The following is a 7,669-nucleotide window of genomic DNA, read 5'->3' on the forward strand; positions in this document are numbered from 1 at the left end:
CGGGGGGTCCGGCAGCACGGCCACGGGTCTGCCAGGGGGAGAGGGGGGGGAGAGGAAAAAGTACCGGCCGCGGCGAGCGGGGAGGGGGAACGACACAGCAGAACGAGGGCCGACGACGACGGCAAGGGCGGCCGCGGCAGGGCCCCTCCCGGAAGGGGGAAACCTCACAAGGGACCGAGAGGCCGCTCGGACAACGGGCCGGACAGGGCACGCGAGGCAAAACCGGCGGGAATCACACTGCACCACTCCCCTGGGCAGTCCCACCACGCCCGCAGCGCCGAGGCGACCCGAAACCTGACGGCCCCCCGGGAGCCCGAGGAGGCGACACCAACACGAGAGAGAGCGATGTCCACGCACCGATGCCGACCGACGAAGACCCACGAGCGGCAGCGGGTCCCCACGTCCGACGACGCGCCGGACGCGGCCAACAGCCGTCCTCCCACAAAACGGCCCGCCCCCGAGAGCGAGATTCAACCAACGCCAGACGCGGACCCTCTCGGCCCCGAGGAGGGGGAAGGAGGGCTCCCGCGATTCCGCCAGCCGTGGGAACGCTGCCACGGGAAGGGGGGACGAGGCGACAGCCACACAGCCCGAGAAGCACACAGCACGCAACACGCGCGGCACAGGCCCGCGTCGCGGGAGCGGCCAAAGTCGTGGACGCGAGCGAGAGGGACGCACGCGACGGAAGGCGCGGGTGAGGCACGGGAAGACGGGCGGGACCCGGGAGCCCACCGTCGCCTCCCCAACACCCCATCCCGCGGCGGCCCCCAGGAGGGGAGGAAGGTACCGCGCACGCGGGGGTGTGCACGGAGCCCTTTCCCCAGCCACCACCACACAACCGGGCCGACCGACCACACGGCCCCGCAACCACGGCAGGACGACCGACAGGCTCTGCCCCGCGTGATCCCTCCCCAAACTCGGAGCGGGGAGGCGCGGGCCGCGGTAGACGAGAGAGCAAACGCTGCGCGCGCAGGAGGTGGTCAGGGGGCGAGCCCTCGAGGGGACCGACCGGGAGAGACCCCTCGAGACCCACACCCTTTCCGGAAGATAGCTAGAGAAGGCAACTTTCTCACTGAGGGCGGGACGGACCCAAAACCCCGACGAGCTCCGGCAACCGAGAGGATACGTGCGACAAGCGCACACACAGGGAAGCGAGAAGACCCACGACGCGGGGGTCCGCGCGGGGGGGTCTGCGGCAACAGGAAGGTTCCCTTCCAAGGGTACTTTGAGCATCCGCGGACAGAGGAGACCCTGCAACCGGTCCCCCCCGAAAGGCCAGGCCCCCCCAAGCTCCCCACAAGGAAGCAAGGAGTTTCACAAAACTTCTCAAAAAGGCCAGCCGCGACCGCTCAGCACCAACCCTACGCGCAAGGTCCGCGAGTGCGCGGGGCTGGGCGCTCACCCGACGAAGGGGGCTTGTTTTTCCTAGCCCCCTCCTCTCTCCTCGACCCCCCTTTCACGGGCTTCCCGGACACGAACGGGAAGGCACAGAGCCAGACAGATAACCGGCAACCGAGAGAGGATGCGTGCGACAAGAGAAGACCCACACGCGGGCATCCGCGCGGGGGGGTCTGCGGCAGCAGGAAGGTTCTCTTCCAGGGGTATTTTGAGCATACGCGGACAGAGGAGACCCTGCAACAGGTCCCCCCCGAAAGACAGGCCACTGCCACTCTCCAAGCTCCACACGAGGAGCAAGGAAGCTTCACGAAAGTTTACAAAAAGGCCAGCCGCGACCGCTCAGCACCATCCCTACGCGCAAGGTCCGCGAGTGCGCGGGGTGGGCGCTCGCCCAACGAAGGGGGCTTTTTTTTTTAACCGCCCTTCCTCTAATCCTCGACCCCCCTTTCATGGGCTTCTCGGACACAAACGGGAAGGCACACAGCCAGACGGAGCACCGGAGGCACGCCAGGAAACGGGAAGCGCCACCACCAACTCAGAAGCGGGCACCTAGGTGGCAAAACCTGGAACGATCCAGGAGCACCTCTGCAAGAAACAGAACGCGCGTGCACACACCAGACGGGAAGGTTATGCATCGCCACCAGCCAACATTCCCCGGCTCAGGGAAGATGGGCAAGCGATCCACGAGGACCACGCGAACCACTGCGAGAAGTGCGCGCGGGTCAGTGCTCGGGCCGGAGAGCCGCACCCCTGCCTTCCACACACCACCGGAATACGGATAGGGTGGAGAGACGAGGGGCCCGCTGGCAGAACGAGAAGAGCGGCCGCCATTCGCCATGAATGTCCGTCCCTCGCCTGGCGCGGCTTAGGCCCTGGCCCGAAGAGAACTCAGGAGCACCACATCGATCTAAGCAGAGTGAGCGACAACACGCAACCGGGAGAAACAAGCGAGATAGGCATGTCTTACACGCGGGGCAAGACAGTACGGATCCGGGCAGAGACACAACGAAGGTGCTGCCACAAAAAAAAAAAAAAAAAAAATGCACTCGGGAGGCATGTGGCAGGAAGAACCAAGACACCGCAGACAGGAGAGTGGAGGATTCGGGACTCTCCACCTCCCCCCCGCCAAAAAAAAAAAAATGCACTCGGGAGGCATGTGGCAGGAAGAACCAAGACACCGCAGACAGGAGAGTGGAGGATTCGGGACTCTCCACCTCCCCCCCGCCAAAAAAAAAAAAAAAAAAAATGCACTCGGGAGGCATGTGGCAGGAAGAACCAAGACACCGCAGACAGGAGAGTGGAGGATTCGGGACTCTCCACCTCCCCCCCGCCAAAAAAAAAAAAAAAATGCACTCGGGAGGCATGTGGCAGGAAGAACCAAGACACCGCAGACAGGAGAGTGGAGGATTCGGGACTCTCCACCTCCCCCCCGCCAAAAAAAAAAAAAAAATGCACTCGGGAGGCGTGTGGAAGACGGGGAAACGAAAGACAGTGGAGGTTCGGGACTCCCAGGAACAACAAAAAAAAAAAAAAAAAAAAAAAACCAGCGGGAGGAACACAAAACACTAGCACGAGACAGCTGGCTGCAACCATTCCACACAGGACACAGGTGTGACAACGACAACGTGGAAATCGGGAAAAACGCCTGAGAACGCAGCAATATCATAGCCCCTGGTTGTCACAAGCTGCCCAGCAAGCGCACACACAAACGGGAAGCAAAAGCACGGAAAGCAGGAAGCATGTCTCGGGCACAGTTTCAGGCACGGCGACAGACCCAAGCCGATATGCAAAGAAAAATAGGCTGGACAAGCAAACAGCCTTGATTGAAAGGGTCTTTTCTCTTTAGTGTCCTTTAGTGTCCTTTAGTGTAAATAGGGAAAGGACAGCGTGTCACTACATATCTCCAGGTCCAATAGGAACAGATAGAATAGATCAAAACCATAAAAATGACAGGGAGGAAGATGACAGCCCACAGAGAACAACTGGAAGTCATACATGGGGGGGTGGCCCAAAAATGTCCCCATGAAGAAAAGAACCGGACGTCAAACGAACAACTGGTCGACCTGACAACCGGGAATACTCAAAATACCGATAGGTAAATGAAACAAAGGCGGGACCATAGCTTTCCCTCGGCTTCAGAAGTAAAGCGCCCCCGGTGACAAAGACAGAGAGGGCTTCTGGAGAAAAAAAAGATCCGACACTCCAGCTGGCCCGGCCACATCGGCTTGTAAGCCGGGCCCCTCGCGTCCTCTCGGACTCAGAAGTACAGTGACACCGGTGACAGGGACAGAGAGGGCTTTTGGAAGGAAAAAAAGATCCCAACCTCCAGCTGGCCGGGCCACATCGGCTTGTAAGCCGGGCCCGTCGCGTCCTCTCGGACTCAGAAGTACAGTGACACCGGTGACAGGGTCACGGAGGGCTTCTGGAGGAAAAAAAGATCCGACACTCCAGCTGGCCGGGCCATATCGGCTTGTAAGCCGGGCCCCTCGCGTCCTCTCGGACTCAGAAGTACAGTGACACCGGTGACAGGGACAGAGAGGGCTTCTGGAGGAAAAAAAGATCCCAACCTCCAGCTGGCCGGGCCACATCGGCTTGTAAGCCGGGCCCGTCGCGTCCTCTCGGACTCAGAAGTACAGTGACACCGGTGACAGGGTCACGGAGGGCTTCTGGAGGAAAAAAAGATCCGACACTCCAGCTGGCCGGGCCACATCGGCTTGTAAGCCGGGCCCCTCGCGTCCTCTCGGACTCAGAAGTACAGTGACACCGGTGACAGGGACACGGAGGGCTTCTGGAGGAAAAAAGATCCGACACTCCAGCTGGCCGGGCCACATCGGCTTGTAAGCCGGGCCCCTCGCGTCCTCTCGGACTCAGAAGTACAGGGACACCGGTGACAGGGACAGAGAGGGCTTCTGGAGGAAAAAAGATCCCAACCTCCAGCTGGCCGGGCCACATCGGCTTATAAGCCGGGCCCCTCGCGTCCTCTCGGACTCAGAAGTACAGTGACACCGGTGACAGGGACAGAGAGGGCTTCTGGAGGAAAAAAAAAAAAAAAAAAAAAGATCCGAACCTCCAGCACCGGGCCACGTCGGTTTGTAAGACGGGCCCGTCGCGTCCTCTCGGACTCAGAAGTACAGTGACACCGGTGACAGGGTCACGGAGGGCTTCTGGAGGAAAAAAAGATCCGACACTCCAGCTGGCCGGGCCACATCGGCTTGTAAGCCGGGCCCGTCGCGTCCTCTCGGACTCAGAAGTACAGTGACACCGGTGACAGGGTCACGGAGGGCTTCTGGAGGAAAAAAAGATCCGACACTCCAGCTGGCCGGGCCACATCGGCTTGTAAGCCGGGCCCCTCGCGTCCTCTCGGACTCAGAAGTACAGGGACACCGGTGACAGGGACAGAGAGGGCTTCTGGAGGAAAAAAGATCCCAACCTCCAGCTGGCCGGGCCACATCGGCTTGTAAGCCGGGCCCCTCGCGTCCTCTCGGACTCAGAAGTACAGTGACACCGGTGACAGGGACAGAGAGGGCTTCTGGAGGAAAAAAAAAAAAAAAAAAAAGATCCGAACCTCCAGCACCGGGCCACGTCGGCTTGTAAGACGGGCCCGTCGCGTCCTCTCGGACTCAGAAGTACAGTGACACCGGTGACAGGGACAGAGAGGGCTTCTGGAGGAAAAAAAGATCCCAACCTCCAGCTGGCCGGGCCACATCGGCTTGTAAGCCGGGCCCGTCGCGTCCTCTCGGACTCAGAAGTACAGTGACACCGGTGACAGGGACACGGAGGGCTTCTGGAGGAAAAAAAGATCCGACACCCCAGCTGGCCGGGCCACATCGGCTTGTAAGCCGGGCCCGTCGCGTCCTCTCGGACTCAGAAGTACAGTGACACCGGTGACAGGGACACGGAGGGCTTCTGGAGGAAAAAAAGATCCGACACTCCAGCTGGCCGGGCCACATCGGCTTGTAAGCCGGGCCCCTCGCGTCCTCTCGGACTCAGAAGTACAGTGACACCGGTGACAGGGACACGGAGGGCTTCTGGAGGAAAAAAAGATCCGACACTCCAGCTGGCCGGGCCACATCGGCTTGTAAGCCGGGCCCCTCGCGTCCTCTCGGACTCAGAAGTACAGGGACACCGGTGACAGGGACACGGAGGGCTTCTGGAGGAAAAAAAGATCCGACACTCCAGCTGGCCGGGCCACATCGGCTTGTAAGCCGGGCCCGTCGCGTCCTCTCGGACTAAGAAGTACAGGGACACCGGTGACAGGGACACGGAGGGCTTCTGGAGGAAAAAAAAAAAAAAAAAAAGATCCGAACCTCCAGCACCGGGCCACGTCGGCTTGTAAGCCGGGCCCGTCGCGTCCTCTCGGACTCAGAAGTACAGTGACACCGGTGACAGGGACACGGAGGGCTTCTGGAGGAAAAAAAGATCCGACACCCCAGCTGGCCGGGCCACATCGGCTTGTAAGCCGGGCCCGTCGCGTCCTCTCGGACTCAGAAGTACAGTGACACCGGTGACAGGGACACGGAGGGCTTCTGGAGGAAAAAAAGATCCGACACTCCAGCTGGCCGGGCCACATCGGCTTGTAAGCCGGGCCCGTCGCGTCCTCTCGGACTCAGAAGTACAGGGACACCGGTGACAGGGACACAGAGGGCTTCTGGAGGAAAAAAAAAAAAAAAAAAAAAGATCCGAACCTCCAGCACCGGGCCACGTCGGCTTGTAAGCTGGGCCAGTCGGGTCCTCTCGGACTCAGAAGTACAATGTCCCCGGTGACGGGGACAGAGAAGGCTTCTGGAAGAAAAAAAAAATAAAAATGCGTAGGACTTTAAGCCTTCTGGTCGACCTAATAACGTCGCCACCAACCTTCTATTTCCCCAAAGGGCGCGCAGCAACTCGGTCTGCTTTGCCCATCTCCCGGTACAACCTCCTTGGTACAGACTGTCCCTCCACACGACACCATCTCCGATACGCCCCGCCTGCTTGCCGGGTCTCATGTCACCCTGGCCGCCTCACCACAGGCACTTCCCTCCTCTGTGTCACCAAGCGGAGACGGCAGGAGCGTTGCGGAAACTTGTCACCACTAGGTGTCGCCCGACAACGGTCTCCATCAACCAAACAAACCAATACAGATCGCTCACGCGCCGCCACATTCATTCACTCATTCGGTCTCTCCCGAGGGTCCTCCCGAGCTCAGGGTGGGACACTCGCGCACGCACCACGGAGCAGCGTACCCACCCACCACTTCTCCCGAGTGGCACAAACGGTCCCCATCGTCCCGCCCGAACATAGCGAACGCGGGCTAGACTCGGGCACCCAAAAACGAAAGTAGGACAGTGAGTGGTGAAAACAGGCGAAACCGTTCTCTAAGTCAAAGTACGTGGCTGGCGAATCGGTCTGCGGGGCGAGGGAACAGGCACAATTAGGGGAACGGAGCACAGTATAGGAAGGGAGCATCTAAGCACGGTGTCAGTGGAAGGTGGCGGCGACCTCAGTTCCACCCCATTTAGGTCTCATTTTTAAAACACTCTACCGCTTGGGGTTTGTTGTTTTCTGGGGCTCGCTGCCACCGCCCGCCGGCCACTCACCCGCCCGCCCGCCCGCTGGCTCGCCCTCCCCCCCCCCCCCGCCCGCCCGCCCGCCCGCCCGCCCGCCCGTTCGCTCGCTCGCTCGCCCTCCCCGCCCCCGCCCGCCCGCCCGCCCGCTCGCTCGCTGGCTCGCCCTCCCGCCCGCCCCCTTTTCCAAGACTAAATTCAGAGTTAAAACAGTGGTGGAATGGTTAAAATGCCCGTTTGTATTTATTTTTTTCTAGGAGTACCCCTTCATAGTGATTTGCTTTCACTTTGGCCAGAAAAATATTTATTTTATGCACGACTTCCCCTCGTCCTCGCGAGCGTGTGTGTGTGTGTGTGTGTGTGTGTGTGTGTGTGTGTGTGTGTGTTTTGGTTTTTTTGTTTGTTTGTTTGTTTGTTTGTTTGTTTGTTTTGTTTTGTTTTCTGAGAGCATACTAGATCACCTCTCGGAATGGGAACAGTAAGGGGGTGGGGAGAGACGACTGATCAAAGAATCAGTAACTCTGCAGGGTGGGGTTGGTTGGCAAAAGGGTTTCCTTCAGAGGTTGGAGAATATATAGCCAGCCACCTTGGGAAGATTGCTAAAGAGAGTCAAGCCTCTCTTGCTCTCTTTTCTTGGCCTCCCTGCCCTGCCTCATAATAAAAGGTGAAGAAAGGCCAAAGACATGGAGGAGAAGGGAGGGGGAGGAAGATAACAAGTATGATATTAA

This window comes from Mus caroli, unplaced genomic scaffold, assembly GCF_978045245.1.
Source record: "Mus caroli unplaced genomic scaffold, Mus_caroli_1 scaffold_33, whole genome shotgun sequence".
Classification (NCBI taxonomy): Eukaryota; Metazoa; Chordata; class Mammalia; order Rodentia; family Muridae; genus Mus; species Mus caroli.